The sequence below is a fragment of the Martes martes genome, assembly GCF_963455335.1.
Source record: "Martes martes genome assembly, chromosome: 9".
In the NCBI taxonomy this organism is placed as follows: Eukaryota; Metazoa; Chordata; class Mammalia; order Carnivora; family Mustelidae; genus Martes; species Martes martes.
In genome coordinates this window covers 123,502,706-123,520,086 of record NC_137896.1, presented here as the reverse complement: position 1 = coordinate 123,520,086, position 17,381 = coordinate 123,502,706, and the positions used below count along the sequence as shown (strand labels likewise).

At 35.4% G+C, this 17,381-nt stretch overlaps 1 protein-coding gene across 2 annotated transcripts in view; it reads left to right on the top strand.

Annotated features, from left to right (window-relative positions):
* TDRD15 (tudor domain containing 15) overlaps window positions 1-10,847 on the top strand; it is an 88,053-nt gene extending 77,206 nt beyond the window's left edge. The window contains exon 5 of one of the 2 annotated variants that reach the window (XM_080812881.1): window positions 8,931-10,847. The gene's annotated coding sequence lies outside the window, so the exon portion shown is untranslated. Of the gene's footprint in view, window positions 1-816; window positions 871-8,930 lie in introns of those variants that run through there. The other variant, XM_080812882.1, reaches the window with a different exon arrangement.
* The last annotated feature ends 6,534 nt before the right edge of the window (window positions 10,848-17,381 follow it).

The following is a 17,381-nucleotide window of genomic DNA, read 5'->3' as shown; positions in this document are numbered from 1 at the left end:
GTGAAGCCATCTGGTCCTGGATTTTGTTGGGAGATTTTTTTGACTATTGATTCTATTTCATTTCTAGTAACTGGCTTGTTCAAATTTACTATTTATTACTAATTCAGTTTGGGAAGATTATGCTTTTAAGAATCCGTTTCTTCTAGGTTGGCATAATATTATTTTGTATTTCTTTGGTGTAGATAGTTATTTCTCCATTTCTGATTTTGAGTCCTTTGTTTTCCCTTCAGTCTGGCTAAAGAATTATCAATTTTGTTTATATTCTCAAAGGACCAGTTCTTGGTTCTTGATCCATTTTTATTCTTACCATCCTAGTGGATGTGAAAAGCTATCTTTTGGTTTTAATTTGCATTTAATTAATGATATTGAGCATGTCTTCATGTGCTTATTAGTCATTTGTATATCTTTGAATAAGTTTTCAAAAATTTTCACCATTAAAATTTTTTTTGTCTCTTCATTGTGGAGTAGTAATGTGTATTCTGGATACAAGGCCTTATCCCGTATAGGTTTACAAGTATTTTATGCCATTTTTTGAGGGTTGTCTGTTTGGCTTTGATGTCCGTTTGAAGGACAGATGTTTTTAATTTTGATGGAGTCCAGTGATATCCATATTTTTGTTGCTTTTACATTTTCTTTTGGTGTCCTACATAAGAAATTACTACCTAATTCAAGATGATGAATGCTTATAAAAGTTTTTTTCCTAAGTTTTAGAATCCTAGTTCTTATTTAGGTATTTGATCTATTTTAAGTTAATTTTTGTATGTGGAATGAGGTGGAATCTAACTTCATTTTTATTTTTATTTTTATTTTTTGCAGGTGGATTTCCAGTTTTTACATCACCATCTATCTAAAAAGACACTTTGTCCACTGAGTTGTTGTGGAAACTTTGTCAAAATCACTTGACCCAAAATTAATTATTTGTGGACTCTTAATTATCTTCCATTGATGAATAGGATTAGCCTTTTGCCTATACTTCACCATTTTGATTACTATAGCTTTGGAATATTTTTTTGAAATAAATGTGAAAATTCACATTTTTTTTCCCAAAATGGTTTTGGGTCTGTTACATTTCCGTATGAATGTGTGGGGGGGTCACCTTTTAAATTTCTGCAAAAAAGCCTGCTAGATTTTATGGCAGTTGGTTGAATCTGTAGACTAATTTGGGAAGAGTTGCTATTTTAACAATATTGAATTTTCCAATCTATGAACGGTAACTATCTGTTTGTTGATCTTTAATTTCCCTCCTCCATGTTTGTAATTTTTACTGTACAGGTCTTGAAGCACTTATTCTATTTATAAATATTTTCATTCTTTGTTGCTATTATGAAAGATACTGATTTCATTCTCTAATTGTTAATTGTTTATCTATTGGAATTAGAATACAGTTGATTTTTTTGAAGTTTGACCTTGTGTTTTGTAACCTTCCTGTACTTATCCATTCATTCTAATTTGTGTATGTGTTTCTTTGGATTTGCTGCATACAGAATATACTATGCAAAAACATTTAAGTCTTCCCTTTATTAGGATGCTGGTTTTTTTTTTTTTTCCTTGCCAAATTGCAGTATTTAGAATCTCCAATGTAACGGAAAGAAATGGTGGGAGCAGGTATCCATGTCTTGTTGCCTGTATTAGGGAAAAGGCCTGTCTTATACCTAAGTATGATGTTTGTGGTTGTGTGTTAACATTTAAACAGGTTGAAGTTTTTTTCTAATCTAAATTTGAGAGTTTATCATTAATGGATGCCTACTTTAATTCTCTTGGTTATGTATCACTTTTACTGGTTTCTTTCCCTATTTTTTTATTACATAGAAGACAATGTGGATATATATTATAGTTATTTTGGGTTATATTTCCTTCTTTTTAAGATTATAAATTTTTGTTCTGGTAGGTGTTTAAGTTACAGATGGATCACTTGGCTTTTACTCATCTAGTATAAGGGAAGATCTATTTTTAATTTTGTTTTCATGCTTTAATCTTAATCTTTCTGTAGATAACTTTTCTGGAGTCTCAACTGAGCGCCCAGACTGTTTTCCAGGGTGCTTATATTCTGGCTTGGCCCAAACTGCAAATTCACCCAAGCACCCTGTTACGTCCAGAAACTCCTCCCAGCTTTCAACCTCTTATAACAGCTACACTAACTATAAAGAGTCCTGCCCTGTAAATTTGCAGCTTAGTAGTTGGCTAAGGACCTGTGGAATTAACATGCAAGCCTTTGGGGTTCATTCTCTGTGGATCTAACTGTGGCACCTAAATCCCAGCTGCCTTGAACCTTGATTTCTGCATCCTTAATCCAGTAAAACTACTGCTCTGTGCTTGGTCTCCCTTCCTGTGCTGTGGTTCAGATAACTTACTTAGGGAGAGAATCTGGATGAATATAGGGATTTTTCCATGTGTGTCTCCTTTCTCAAGGATTAGAGCCTTTCATGAGTGCTGTCCAATGCCTGCAAAAGTTCTATATATTCTCTAGGTTTTATGTCCTATTGCTTGTAATAGGACAAGTTTAATATCCATCTCATAGCCAAGACAAGAATTCCCTAGTTTTTCATTAACTTACACCATTGAGTAAGGAAGAACTTGGAGGTCATACAGTCACTTGGATTTTGGGCATATTCTCTGACCTCTTGTTTTTATTTATTTATTTATTTATTTATTTTAATAAACATATAATGTATTTTTATCCCCAGGGGTACAGGTCTGTGAATCGCCAGGTTTACACATTTCAAAGCACTCATCATAGCACATACCCTCCCCAATGTCCATTTCCCCACCACCCTCTCCTGTACCCCCTCCCCCCCAGCAACCCTCAGTCTGTTTTTTGAGATTGAGTCTTTTATGGTTTGTCTCCCTCCCAATCCCATCTTTTCATTTTTTCTTTTCCTACCTCCCCCCAACCCCCCCACATTGCATCTCCACTTCCTCATATCAAAGAGATCATATGATAGTTGTCTTTCTCTGATTGACTTATTTCGCTAAGCATGATACCCTCTAGTTCCATCCACGTCATTGCAAATGGCAAGATTTCATTTCTTTTGATGGCTGCATAGTATTCCATTGTGTATATGTACCACATCTTTATCCATTCATCTGTTGATGGACATCTAGGCTCTTTCCACAGTTTGGCTATTGTGGACATTGCTGCTATAAACATTCGGGTGCACGTGCCCCTTCGGAGCACCACATTTGTATCTTTAGAATATATACCCAGTAGTGCAATTGCTGGGTCATAGGGTAACTCTATTTTCAGTTTTTTGAGGAACCTCCACACTGTTTTCCAGAGTGGTTGCACCAGCTTGCATTCCCACCAGCAGTGTAGGAGGGTTCCCCTCTCTCCGCATCCTCGCCAGCATCTGTCATTTCTTGACTTGTTAATTTTAGCCATTCTGACTGGTGTGAGGTGGTATCTCATTGTGGTTTTGATTTGTATTTCCCTGATGCCGAGTGATGTGGAGCATTTTTTCATGTGTCTGTTGGCCATCTGGATGTCTTCTTTGCAGAAATGTCTGTTCATGTCCTCTGCCCATTTCTTGACTGGATTATTTGTTCTTTGGGTATTGAGTTTGCTAAGCTCTTTATAGATTTTGGATACTAGCCCTTTATCTGATATGTCATTTGCAAATATCTTCTCCCATTCTGTCAGTTGTCTTTTGGTTTTGTTCACTGCTTCCTTTGCTGTGCAAAAGCTTTTGATCTTGATGAAATCCCAATAGTTCATTTTTGCCCTTGCTTCTGTTGCTTTTGGCGATGTTCCTAGGAAGAAGTTGCTGCGGTGGAGGTCAAAGAGGTTGCTGCCTGCATTCTCCTCAAGGATTTTGATAGATTCCTTTCTCACATTGAGGTCCTTCATCCATTTTGAGTCTATTTTCGTGTGTGGTGTAAGGAAATAGTCCAATTTCATTTTTCTGTATGTGGCTGTCCAATTTTCCCAGCACCATTTGTTGAAGAGGCTTTTTTCCATTGGATATTCTTTCCTGCTTTGTCGAAGATTAGTTGACCATAGAGTTGAGGGTCTATTTCTGGGCTCTCTATTCTGTTCCATTGATCGATGTGTCTGTTTTTGTGCCAGTACCATACTGTCTTGATGATGACAGCTTTGTAATAGAGTTTGAAGTCTGGAATTGTGATGCCACCGACTTTGGCTTTCTTTTTCAACATTCCTTTGGCTATTCGAGGTCTTTTCTGGTTCCATATGAATTTTAGGATTATTTGTTCTATTTCTTTAAAAAAATGGATGGGATTTTGATAGGGATTGCATTAAATGTGTAGATTGCTTTAGGTAGAATAGACATTTTCACAATATTTGTTCTTCCAATCCATGAGCATGGAATATTTTTCCATTTCTTTGTGTCTTCCTTAGTTTCTTTCATGAGTACTTTATAGTTTTCTGAGTATAGATTCTTTGCCTCTTTGGTTAGATTTATTCCTAGGTATCTTATGGTTTTGGGTGCGATTGTAAATGGGACTGACTCCTCAATTTCTCTTTCTTCTGTCTTATTGTTAGTGTAAAGAAATGCAACTGATTTCTGTGCATTGACTTTATATCCTGACACTTTACTGAATTCCTGTACAAGTTCTAGCAGTTTTGGAGTGGAGCCTTTTGGGTTTTCCACATATAGTATCATATCATCTGCAAAGAGTGATAGTTTGACTTCTTCTTTGCCAATTTGGATGCCTTTAATTTCTTTTTGTTGTCTGATTGCTGAGGCTAGGACTTCTAGTACTATGTTGAACAGCAGTGGTGATAACGGACATCCCTGCCGTGTTCCTGACCTTAGCAGAAAAGCTTTCAGTTTTTCTCCATTGAGAATGATATTTGCGGTGGGTTTTTCATAGATGGCTTTGATAATATTGAGGTATGTGCCTTCTATCCCTACACTTTGAAGAGTTTTAATCAGGAAGGGATGCTGCATTTTGTTAAATGCTTTTTCAGTATCTATTGAGAGTATCATATGGTTCTTACTCTTTCTTTTATTAATGTATTGTATCACATAGATGGATTTGCGGATGTTGAACCAACCTTGCAGCCCTGGAATAAATCCCACTTGGTCATGGTGAATAATCCTTTTAATGTACTGTTGGATCCTATTGGCCAGTATTTTAGTGAGAATTTTCGCATCTGTGTTCATCAAGGATATGGGTCTGTAATTCTCTTTTTTGGTGGGATCCTTGTCTGGTTTTGGGATCAAGGTGATGCTGGCCTCATAGAATGAGTTTGGAAGTTTTCCTTCCCTTTCTATTTTTTGGAACAGTTTCAGGAGAATAGGAATTAATTCTTCTTTAAATGTTTGGTAGAATTCCCCTGGGAAGCCGTCTGGTCCTGGACTTTTGTTTGTTTGGAGATTTTTGATGACTGTTTCAATCTCCTTACTGGTTATGGGTCTGTTCAGGTTATCTGTTTCTTCCTGGTTCAGTTGTGGTAGTTTATACGTCTCTAGAAATGTATCCATTTCTTCCAGATTGTCAAATTTGTTGGCGTAGAGTTGCTCGTAGTATGTTCTTACAATTGTTTGTATTTCTTTGGTGTTGGTTGTGATCTCTCCTCTTTCATTCATGATTTTATTTATTTACGTCCTTTCTCTTTTCTTTTTGATAAGTCTGGCCAGGGGTTTGTCAATCTTATTAATTCTTTCAAAGAACCAGCTCCTGGTTTTGTTGATTTGTTGTATTGTTTTTTTAGTTTCTATTTCATTGATTTCTGCTCTGATCTTTGATTTCTCTTCTCCTGCTGGGTTTAGGCTTTCTTTGCTGTTCTCTCTCCAGCTCCTTTAGGTGTAGGGTTAGGTTGTGTATTTGAGACCTTTCTTGTTTCTTGAGAAAGGCTTGCACCACTATATATTTTCCTCTCAGGACTGCCTTTGTTGTGTCCCACAGATTTTGAACCGTTGTGTTTTCATTATCATTTGTTTCCATGATTTTTTTCAGTTCTTCTTTAATTTCCTGGTTGACCCATTCATTTTTTAGAAGGGTGCTGTTTAGTCTCCATGTATTTGCGTTCTTTCCAAATTTCCTCTTTTGATTGAGTTCTAGCCTCAGAGCATTGTGGTCTGAAAATATGCAGGGAATGATCTCAATCTTTTGGTACCGATTGAGACCTGATTTATGACCCAGGATGTGGTCTATTCTGGAGAATGTTCCATGTGCACTAGAGAAGAATGTATATTCTGTTGCTTTGGGATGGAATGTTCTGAATATATCTGTGATGTCCATCTGGTCCAGTGTGTCATTTAAGGCCTTTATTTCCTTGTTGATCTTTTGCTTAGATGATCTTTCCATTTCAGTGAGGGGAGTGTTAAAGTCCCCTGCTATTATTGTATTACGGTCGATGTATTTCTTTGATTTTGTTATTAATTGCTTTATATAGTTGATTGCTCTCATGTTAGGGGCATAGATATTTAAGATTGTTAGGTCTTCTTTTTGGACAGACCCTTTGAGTATGATATAGTGTCCTTTGTCATCTCTTATTATAGTCTTTGGCTTAAAATCTAATTGATCTGATATAAGGATTGCCACCCCAGCTTTCTTCTGATATCCATTAGCATGGTACATTGTTTTCCACCCCCTCACTTTAAATCTGGAGGTGTCTTTGGGTCTAAAATGAGTTTCTTGTAGGCAGCATATTGATGGGTTTTGTTTTTTTATCCATTCTGATACCCTCTGTCTTTTGATTGGGGCATTTAGCCGCTTAACATTCAGGGTAACTATTGAGAGATATGAATTTAATGTCATTTTATTGAGTGTAAGGTGACTGTTACTGTATATTTTCTCTGTTTCTTTCTGATCTATTACTTTTAGGGTCTCTCTTTGCTTAGAGGACCCCTTTCAATATTTCCTGTAGAGCTGGTTTGGTGTTTGCAAATTCTTTCAGCTTTTGTTTGTCCTGGAAGCTCTTTATCTCTCCTTCTATTTTCAATGATAGCCTAGCCAGATAAAGTATTCTTGGCTGCATGTTTTTCTCTTTTAGTGCTCTGAATATATCATGCCAGTTCTTTCTGGCCTGCCAGGTCTCTGTGGATAGGTGCACTGCCAATCTAATGTTTTTACCTTTGTATATTACAGACTTCTTTTCCCGGGCTGCTTTCAGGATTTTCTCTTTGTCACTAAGACTTGTAAATTTTACTATCAGGTGACAAGGTGTGGACCTGTTTTTATTGATTTTGAGGGGCGTTCTTAGCATCTCTTGGATTTTGATGTTTGTTCCCTTTGCCATATTAGGGAAATTCTCTCCAATAATTGTCTCCAAATGACCTCTTGTTTTAATTTCTACTCTTCCTCCATTATAAGCTGGATCAAGCACCTCAGCCACTATATATAACTCTTCTTTACTTATTTGTTCAGTGGATGAGGAACCCAAAGTGGCTTTTTTCCCATGTTATCTTTTTTTTTTTTTTTAAGATTTTATTTATTTGACAGAGATCACAAGTAGGCAGAGAGGCAGGTAGAGAGAGAGGGGTAAGCAGGCTCCCCGCTGAGCAGAGAGCCCGACCCCGGGGGATCTCAGGACTCTGAGGTCGTGACCTGAGCCGAAGGCAGAGGCTTAACCCACTGAGCCACCCAGGCGACCTTCTCGTTATCTTAATAGGGTTTTGAGAGAGAGCAAAAACGCATGTGTTGTGGCTCCTGGGTGGCTCAGTGGGTTAAGCCTCTTCCTTTGGCTCAGGTTATGATCTCGGTATCCTGGGAAAGAGCCCCGCATTGGGCTCTCTGCTCCGCAGGGAGCCTCCTCCCCCCACCCCTGCCTGCCTCTCTGCATACTTGTGACCTCTCTCTGTCAAATAAATAAAATCTTTAAAAAACAATGCATGTGTTGCAAGCATTATTTCTCCTTCCTGTCATTATACATATTGCCAGTAGCACTTTGGTCTTCATTTATTTCTTGATAAACTGGGACAGAGGATTTTAGTTTTTAGAAATGGCTACAACACCATCGGTATTCTGTCCTGTTCCCTTTTTAAGGAGTGCTGCTTGACTTGTATGATTAGGTTGTACAAGGTTGTGTACCTCTAACTTGTTCACTAGAATAGTCCTGTTTAATTTCGAGTTGCCATGCAAGTAGTCCAGTGACCTTGAAGGTTGCCATGCTCTAGGAAACTCAAGCTACATGGAAAGGTTCCGTTTGGGCTCTTTTCTTGATAGTTCCGGTGTATTACCACTTGCATATCCCTGTTTAAGGTCCAGACATTGTGAAACAGATTTAAGCCAAACTGCTGTGTTTTGTTTCAATTTCTGCCTCATAGACTCCATGATATAATACTATTTTTACCCCTGGGTTTTAGGAAGAAGTTGTTATATAGAAATAATAACTGGACTTGTTAATTTTAGCTCTTCTGACTGGTGTGAAGTGGTATATCACTGTGGTTTTGATTTGTATTTCCCTGATGATGAGTGACATTGAGCACTTTTTCATGTGTCTATTGGCCATTTGGATATCTTTGTAGAAATGTCTGTTCATGTCTTCTGCCCATTTCTTGATCTGTACCCCTGAAGCAAATAATACATTATATGTTAACAAAAAAAGAAATAATAACTGAAACAAAATTTGGTACCAGATATGAGATGCTGCTATAACTTTTGGACTGAATCATGGGCAGAAGCTGGAAGGTCCTTGAGGAGAGGAAACCTGACAAGCCTCAAGGAGGCTGTCAGTGAAGGCCTTAAGGAAGCTGAGGAAAATGTTGAAAGCTGAAAGAAAGGAGACTGGAGATCTTTGTTATGTATAATAAAAGAATATCTAGCAAAATTGCTACTGCCACAATATGGAAAAAATGAAAATGTACCTAATGAATTAAGGATTTAGTCTGCAGGGATTTCCAAGAAATTACTGTATGCCTCCTGATTCTTTGTTTTGAATGAGAGTGCCTATAGAAGTTACTCTATGCTTGTCCCAGAGTGGTGTGTTGGATGTGTGTGGGCTAACATGCCATTTTGTTTCATAGGTCTTCAGATCAAGAGGAACTGTACTTGAGGAACGACTACTGGGGAGCCTAATCTACACTTGGACCTGATTTAGATGATGAGGTCTGAGACTGTTTTGATGCCATCATGGATTGAGACTTTGGGGGTCTTTTGGGGAAGGGTGTAGTGACTCCTGCATATGGGAATGATGTGAATTGGGGCCAGAGGGCATACTGTGTTATACTTTATTATCCAAAGATTGTCTCAGTAATATTTAAGTTTTTATCTGCTGTGACTTTGCTATTCCTCCTCAAGAAAAGGAGTATAATTACCATTCCCTTGGGAGTGGGTAGGTTTGAGTGGAAGTCATTCCATGTGATCTTACAAGGCTAGTTCACAAGCAGTGATGTAGCTTTCACCTTATTTTCTGTAACACTTGTACCTGGTGCCTTGGACCATCATGCAAGAAATCCAAATACCACATCCAGGTTGTGAGGAAGCCCACGCCACATGGGGAGGCCATGTGTAAGGACTCCTGTCAATAGTTCCAGACTCCAGCCATTTGAGTTTTCCTTGCTGAAGCCATGGGTGTTGATTGTACAGAAACAAGACAACTCCGTCATGTTCATCATATGCAAATTCCTAAGCTACAGGACTCATAAACTTAATAAAATAGTTGTTCTATACTAAGCCTTGAGGTAGTAAGTGGAATGACTGGATTACTTCTAAACCACTTTAAAGAATCATTAGAACTTTTGGTGTATAGTAAGAGTAAAAAGGCCTGCTATTGAGTAAAGTATGAGTTTCAGTGAAAAAGTGTGACATGTTTTATCTGCCTAATGGCTTGCTTATTTTTTTATTTGGTTTTGGGACACTAAGTTCTGTGGCCATATGCGTTCTTGAGAGTTGACATGCCACTGTACAAACCAGTATATTAGCTTGTACTAGTTTATTTGTAAACATTCCATTTACTTTACATTTTGTTCTACTTGATTAAAACTCAATAAATGTTTTCTTCAGTTTGCCTCCATATTTTACACATAGTAGATGTAAGATAAATACATACTAATCGAATATTTTGTCAGCTCTCAGAGGGCATTATTCTTGAGTTTTTTTTTTTTTTAATGACTTCTAGATGAATTAGGAAATAGGTAGTTATATATTAGTGTTAAATTAAGGGTTAAAGTCTGTCTTAAGGAACTTGATTCGTGGTCTGCATATATAATTTGAGTATTTTTATGAGGTAAAGATTACAGATAAGTTTTTCTAGCAATTAAGAAAATGTTCCTATAATTTTTGGAGGGTTTTACTGCCATCTAGTGGCAGTCATTTCTATAGTTTAAATTCCTTCAAGCTTTATTTCTACTCGTTTTCCTGGCACCGTCTTCTCTTAATTTTTTTAAGACTTTTTTTTTTTAAAGGAAAAATATATTTCAAGTGCCTAAAGAGAGGCTATCATTTTTTTTGAAGAAACCTGGTATTCTACATATGCCTCCTATATGATTTAACAGAAGTGAATAAACATGACCATGTTATTCATTCTTAAGTACAGTTTTTCCTGCACTCTTTCCTTCACTTGCTTGGGTTCCCCTTCCTTTTACCATTCATAGAATTTTTTAACCCCTGCCCTGAGGTACATCATAATAGTCTACATTTTCTTCATGTGCATAGATTTCAGTGAATGAATGGATATAATTATGTGAACATAAATACAATGATATGTTTTTGTTATGTTTTAGAAAAAAGATCACATACAATTTTTCTGCCTTTTGCTTTCCTCACTTAGTGTATCAGAAATCTAAGAAGTAATGTAGTTCTATTCTAAATGTATGCATGATTTTAAAAAGCAGATGTATTTTAATTTTGTTAACAATTTCTCTTGATAGACATTTATTTTTGCCATTTATTTTTGCATTTTTTGCCACCTTGAATATGATTGCAATAAATATCTGCATGTATATCCCTCTCTAGGTGTAATTTTGTTTCTCTGAGATAGCTTTTTAGTAGCAAGATTGCTGGGTGAAAGAATATATTTTTAATTTGAATAGATGTTACCTTGTTGCTTTTGAAAACAGCTGAAATGTCAGTGTATGAGAATACCTTTTTCTTACACTACCAGTAGTACATTTTATAGAATTTTAAACATTTTTGCCTGTATGAGAGATTAAAATGATTTTAATTTCTTAATTAGAGAATTTGAACAATTTTACATGTTTGTTGACACCGAATTTATTCTATGAAACTTCTGATTTTAATGTTTGCACTTTTTATATTGTAAGATGTTGACTCCTTTGTTTATCATCCCAATTAACAAATCTTTTTGTACAAAAGATAACAAAGTTTTAACTCTTGATACAAATGAACAGGTCTATCTTTGTTTTAAACAGTTTCCTGCATGTAATGAAGAAAGTCTCACTCACCCATATGGGATGTATCTTCCAGATTCCTTTCCTCCCTGCCCTTCCTTTTTAAAAAAATTTTGCAGAATTTTTATTGTCTGAATTTTACGTTTAAATTTTAACCCATCCGGAATTTAATTACACTTTTCAGAACTGAAAGATCACATATACCCAGTGAAGTACTGTATCAAAAGATTATCAAAATAGATCCATGTAATCAGCAGCCAGTCACTCAGAATAATCCTAGTCTTGATTACTAAAACTGCGTTATCCTAGATATTACTGTCATGATATCTATGATAATTGCCTTCCTGCTTTTCTTCATATTGTTGCCTTCTAAACTGGATCTCTAAACATTACAGTTTAGTTTGTTGCTCATTGACCTTAATATAAATTCATATAATATGTATTTTTATATCCAATATCTTCTGTTTAACATTTTGTTGGTGAGTTTTATCTACATGTGGTGTGCACCAGTTCATTCTCCTTGCTGTATGGTATTCCATTGAGTGAATGTGATTATTCTACTGTTGACAGATATTTGGATTTTTTTCAATGAATGGCAATAGAGAATATAGCTATGAATATTCTTGTGCATTACTCTTGATGCTTTTGTGCATTCGTTTCGGTTGGATGTATATTTTGGAGAGAAATTGCCTCATAAGTCATGTAGATTTCCAACTTCAGTAGGTCAGTTATTACTGCCCAGAAGTGTTCCAAAATCATTATACTAGTTTACACTTCCACCAGTGAGTAAGAATTCTAACATTCTACATCTTCACCAATACTTATCATTGTCTTTTTAAATTTTACTCTTTTTTATGGGTAGATACTGGTATCTCACTGTAGTTTTATTTAGGTTAGTCGCTATGTAGTACATCATTAGTTTTTGATGTAGTGTTCCATGATTCATTGTCTGCATATAAGACCCAGTGCTCCGTGCAATCTGTGCCCTCATTAATACCCATTACCAGGCTCACCCATCCCCCTAAACCTCTCCCTTCTAAAACCCTCAGTATGTTTCCTGGAGTCCATAGTCTCTCATGCTTCGTCTCCCACTCTGATTTCTCCCTTCATTTTTCCCTTCCTTCTCCTAATGTCCTCCATGCTATTCCTTTTGTTCCACAAATAAGTGAAACCATATGATAATTGACTTTCTCTTTTTGACTTATTTCACTTAGCATAATCTCCAGTCCCATCCATGTTGGTGCAAAACTTGGTTATTCATCCTTTCTGATGGCTGAGTAATATTCCATTGTACATATGGACCACATCTTTATCCATTCATCTGTTGAAGGGCATTTCGGCTCTTTCCACAGTTTGGCTATTGTGGACATTGCTGCTATGAACATTGGGCTGCATATGGCCCTTCTTTTCACTACATCTGTATCTTTGGAGTAAATACCAGTAGTGCAATTCCTGGGTCATAGGGTAGCTCTATTTTTAACTTTTTGAGGAACCTCCACATTGTTTTCCAAAGTGGCTACACCAACTTGCATTCCCACCAACAGTGTAAGAAGGTTCCTCTTTCTCTGCAACTTCTCCAACCTTTGTTGTTTCTTGCCTCATTGATTTTTGCCATTCTAATTGGTATAATGTAAGGTGGTATCTCAATGTAAGGTGGTTTTGATTTGAATCTCCGTGATGGCTAGTGATGAACATTTTTTTCATGTGTCTGTTAGCCATTTGTATGTCTTTAGAGAAGTGTCTGCTCGTGTCTTTTGCCCATTTTTTGACTTGATTATTTGTTTTTTGGGTGTTGAGTTTGAGAAGTTCTTTATAGATCTTTATAGCCCTTTGTCTGTAGTGTCATTTGCAAATATCTTCTCATATTTCGTGGATTGCCTCTTCGTTTTGTTGACTGTTTCCTTTGCTGTGTGAAGCTTTTTATCTTGATGAAGTCCCAAAAGTTTACTTTCACTTTTTTTCCCCTTGCCTTTGGAGAGAAAGTGTCTTGAAAGAAGTTGCTGTGGCCGATGTTGAAGAGGTTACTGCTTATGTTCTCCTCTAGGATTTTGATGGATTCCTGTCTTACATTGAGGTCTTTCATCCATTTTGAGTTTACCTTTGTGTATGATGTAAGAGAATGGTTGAGTTTCATTCTTTTGTATGTAGCTGTCTAATTTTCCCAGTACCATTTATTGAAGAGACTGTCTCAACTTTAGTATAATCAGTTCCTTCACTGGAGTTTTGGTTTGCATTTCTGATTACTAAAGTTGAACTACTTTCATATGTTCACTAGTCACTAAGTTAAGAATTGCTTTTGGCCACTTTCCTCTTAGGTAGATATTTTCTTACTTATTTGTAGGAATTCTTTATATATTTTGAATCAGGCTCTTTGTTTTCCACTTAGTGCTTTAAAAAAAACTTTTTATGACAGTATATTATTTTTGGTTAACAGAAACTCTTAATTCTACATTTCTTTTCCTTTATGTTTAGTGTTTTTTGTCATGTTGAAGAAATTAAACATACTCAAATTCTGTTTCCTAGAGAATTTTATTAAGTTCAGTTTACAAGTCACTTAAAAATTTTTATATAAGTGATAAGAAATGGATCAGTATTCACTTTTTACATATAGATATTTGACCCCATAGCACTTACTGAAAAAGGCTTTACATGCTCTGCTGAACTGATAAATCAAGAGTTTATTATCCTGGGTAGGCTTCTGGACTCTTGTGTTCTTTCATGGACAATAAAGTCAATACCTTGCTGTCTTAATTACTGTAGCTTTACACTAAGTCTTGATATCTGCCAGTATTCACTAGCTTCTTAAAGATTCCTTAGCATTTCTTTGCTTTTACATTTCCATAAACATTTTAATGCTAGCCTTTTAATTTTCTACAAAAATACACTGTTGTGATTTTCATTGTGATTTCATTCAATCTGTAGATCATTTAGAGAACACTTACAGCTTCATAATATTGAATCTTCAAGGTGCCTGGGTGGCTCAGTGGGTTAAGCCTCTGCCTTCAGCTCAGGTCATGATCTCAGGGTCCTGGGATCGAGCCCCGCATCAGGCTCTCTGCTTAGCAGGGAGCCTGCTTCCCTCTCTCTCTCTCTGCCTGCCTCTCTGCCTACTTGTGATCTTTCTCTGTTAAATGAATAAATAAAATCTTTAAAAAAAAATTGAATCTTCAAATCTCTGAATATGGTGTGTTCTTACATTTAAATTCTTTAAAGTCCTTTAAAATTCTTCTAAAATACTTTGGAACTTTCATAATAAGAATCTTCTACATCTTTAAATAGGCCTGTTTCTCGGTATTTGATTATTTTGGATGTTGGTATAATTTTTAAGATTTTTATTTCCTTTTACTTTTGTCAGCTGATCTTGTATCTAGTGATCTTGCTAAATTATTTCTGATGAAGTTTTTGAAGGGTTTTTTCTTTTTCATCCTTATATCTAAAATTTTTTCTTTACTGTGTTTGATTTCTATGCAGTGTGGAATAGAAGTACTGGTTGTGAGCATCCTGATGTCATTCCCAGTTTTGGAAAAAGGCTTTTAATATTTCACCATTAAGTAGGATGTGTGCAAAAGTGCTTTTTATATTCTTTAATAGATCAAGGAAGTTTTTATTTCTAGTTTAAAATTTTTAGTATGAGTGGTATTGAATTTTATCTGGTTGCTTCTAGTGATATGATCTCAAAACTTTTTCTCATTTTGTTTCATTTAAAAATATTTGATCAAACTTACATTGATGGATTAAATTCTGCTTGATCATGATGAGTTATTTCATATTTAATTTTCTGTTTCAGATTTTTGCATTCATAATCATTAGGAGGATTTATCTATACTTTTTTTTTTCTTCTAACTTTAGAGGTTTTGATGTAAAGGTTAAGTTGTTATTAATTGAATGGAAAGTATTTATTTGTATTCTCTGGAAGACTTTATGTAAGACTTGTGTTACACTTTCTTTCCATGTTTTGAAAAATTCACTGGTGAAACTGTAGGGGTCTGTTCATTTCTTTCTAGGAAAATTTTAAAACCAAGATCTCATTCTTAAAGGATCAAACTTTCTTTCTTTTTTTATTGTATCAGATTCGATATATTTTTGTCCATATTTGTGAATTTCCAAATTTATTAGCATTAATTCATAATCTCTTAATCTTTAAATGATTGCAAGATCTGTAGTGATATCTTTTAAAATATTTTCATATATTGACTATCTTTCTGATTGGAACTGAGTGGGAGAAAGACTACTGGGGTAAACTTTCATTCTTGTGTATCAGGGGTAGTTACTGTTAACATGACTTATCGCTGATGATGAAAACTTATTCATTTGACTGAGGTAGTATTAATCAGATTTCTTCTGGGTAAAGGTATTCTTCCCCTCTCTGGAATATATATACTCTTTAGGAAAGAGTCAGTTTGTGCATCTTATATTTAATGGGTGGTAAGTTATGCCCCACCTCTTGGAGGAGGGAGTTTCTACATAAATTAATTGAGATATTTGTTCTCCCCCATGTGAATATTTGATCATTTCTTTTTATCAGTATGGATCCATGGATATTTATTTCATACTTTTGGTTATTTCCTGATACCATGTGTTTTCTTACTCTAATGGCCCCAGCTTTGGCCATTGAGCACTCTTTCAGTTGCCTCCTGTGTTCCTTTGACATGGTCCCATTGTTTTGTTCTTAAGCACTTTTTTTCTTTTTCTTTTTGGTGTTATGAGATATTCTAGACACATCTTATATATTCCCTACCCAAGTCCCAGCATCAGCAATTTCTTCAAAGAACTCTGGTTTCTATTAGTTGAGAATGTTGTATTGGACGCCAAATTTGGGGGTTTGGATGAGTACTTTTACCTTTATTTTCTTAATTCTGTTCTTTAATTTCTTTGGGTTTAATTTGCTGTCCTTCTTACAACTTCCTGAGATATATTTTCAGTACCATTGTTTAAAATGTTTTCTAATATCCATTTCCATTTCTCTTTTGAACAATGGATTAGAAATATATTATTTTTAAACATTTAGGCATTTTTCAAGTTACTTTTTACTTTTTTTCCTACCTTAATTCAATAGTGGTCAGACAGCATAATTGAATGATTTATAGTTCAAGTTTAAGACTTATTTTATGAACCACATATAATCATTTTGTTTGTCTTGTATGTACAGCTGAAAAGACTACTTATGATTGTCAGGTCATTTTTAATTGTGCTATTTGGATGTTTTACATCCCTACCTACTTTGTTCAGATTTTATGTTGGAGGGATATATTATAGTCTCTCATCTTGATAGGGGATTTGTCTATTTCCCTCAAGTTACAGTTTTTTTTTTAATTGAAATATAATGTTATGTTCATTTCAGGTGTATGACATAGTGAATTGACAACTCTATATATTATACTATGAGGACTACCAGTGTAACTACCACATGTTACCCTACAATGCTGTTATGATACCTTTGATTATTCTCCTTTCAACTTTGTGACTCATTCCATAACTGGATTTTTGTGCCTCCCACTCTTCTTCACCAATTTCCCCATCCCCCAAACCTCTTTTCCTCTGGCAACTACCAGTATATTCTATTTGTGGATCTATCTCTTTTTTTCTTTTTGTTTTGTTTTTTTTAATTCCACATATAATTGAAATTGTATGGTATGTGTGTCTTACTTTGACTTATTTCACTTGGCATGATACCCTCTGGTTTCATCCACAGTATGTCAAATGGCAAGATCTCTTTTTTTATGGATGAGCATCATCAATAATATTTATAAAGTATATATAATACATATACACAAACCACATTTTCTTCATTCATCTATGGATGGACACTTGGGTCACTCCCATATCTTGGCTGTTGTATATAATGCAATAAACATGGAGTGTATGTATCTTTTTGAATAATGTTTTCATTTATATGGGAAAAACTCAGTAGTGGAATTACAGGAGCATATGCTCTTTCTTTCAATTTTTTTTTTTTTTTTTTAAGGAACTTCCATCTTGTTTTCCATAGGAGCTGCACCAATTTTATTTCCTATTAGTAGTGTACAAGGGTCCCTTTTTCTCCACATCCTCACCAACACTTGTTACTATTTTTTTAATGGACATTCTGATTGGTATAATTTGATAACTCATTGTGGTTTTGATTTG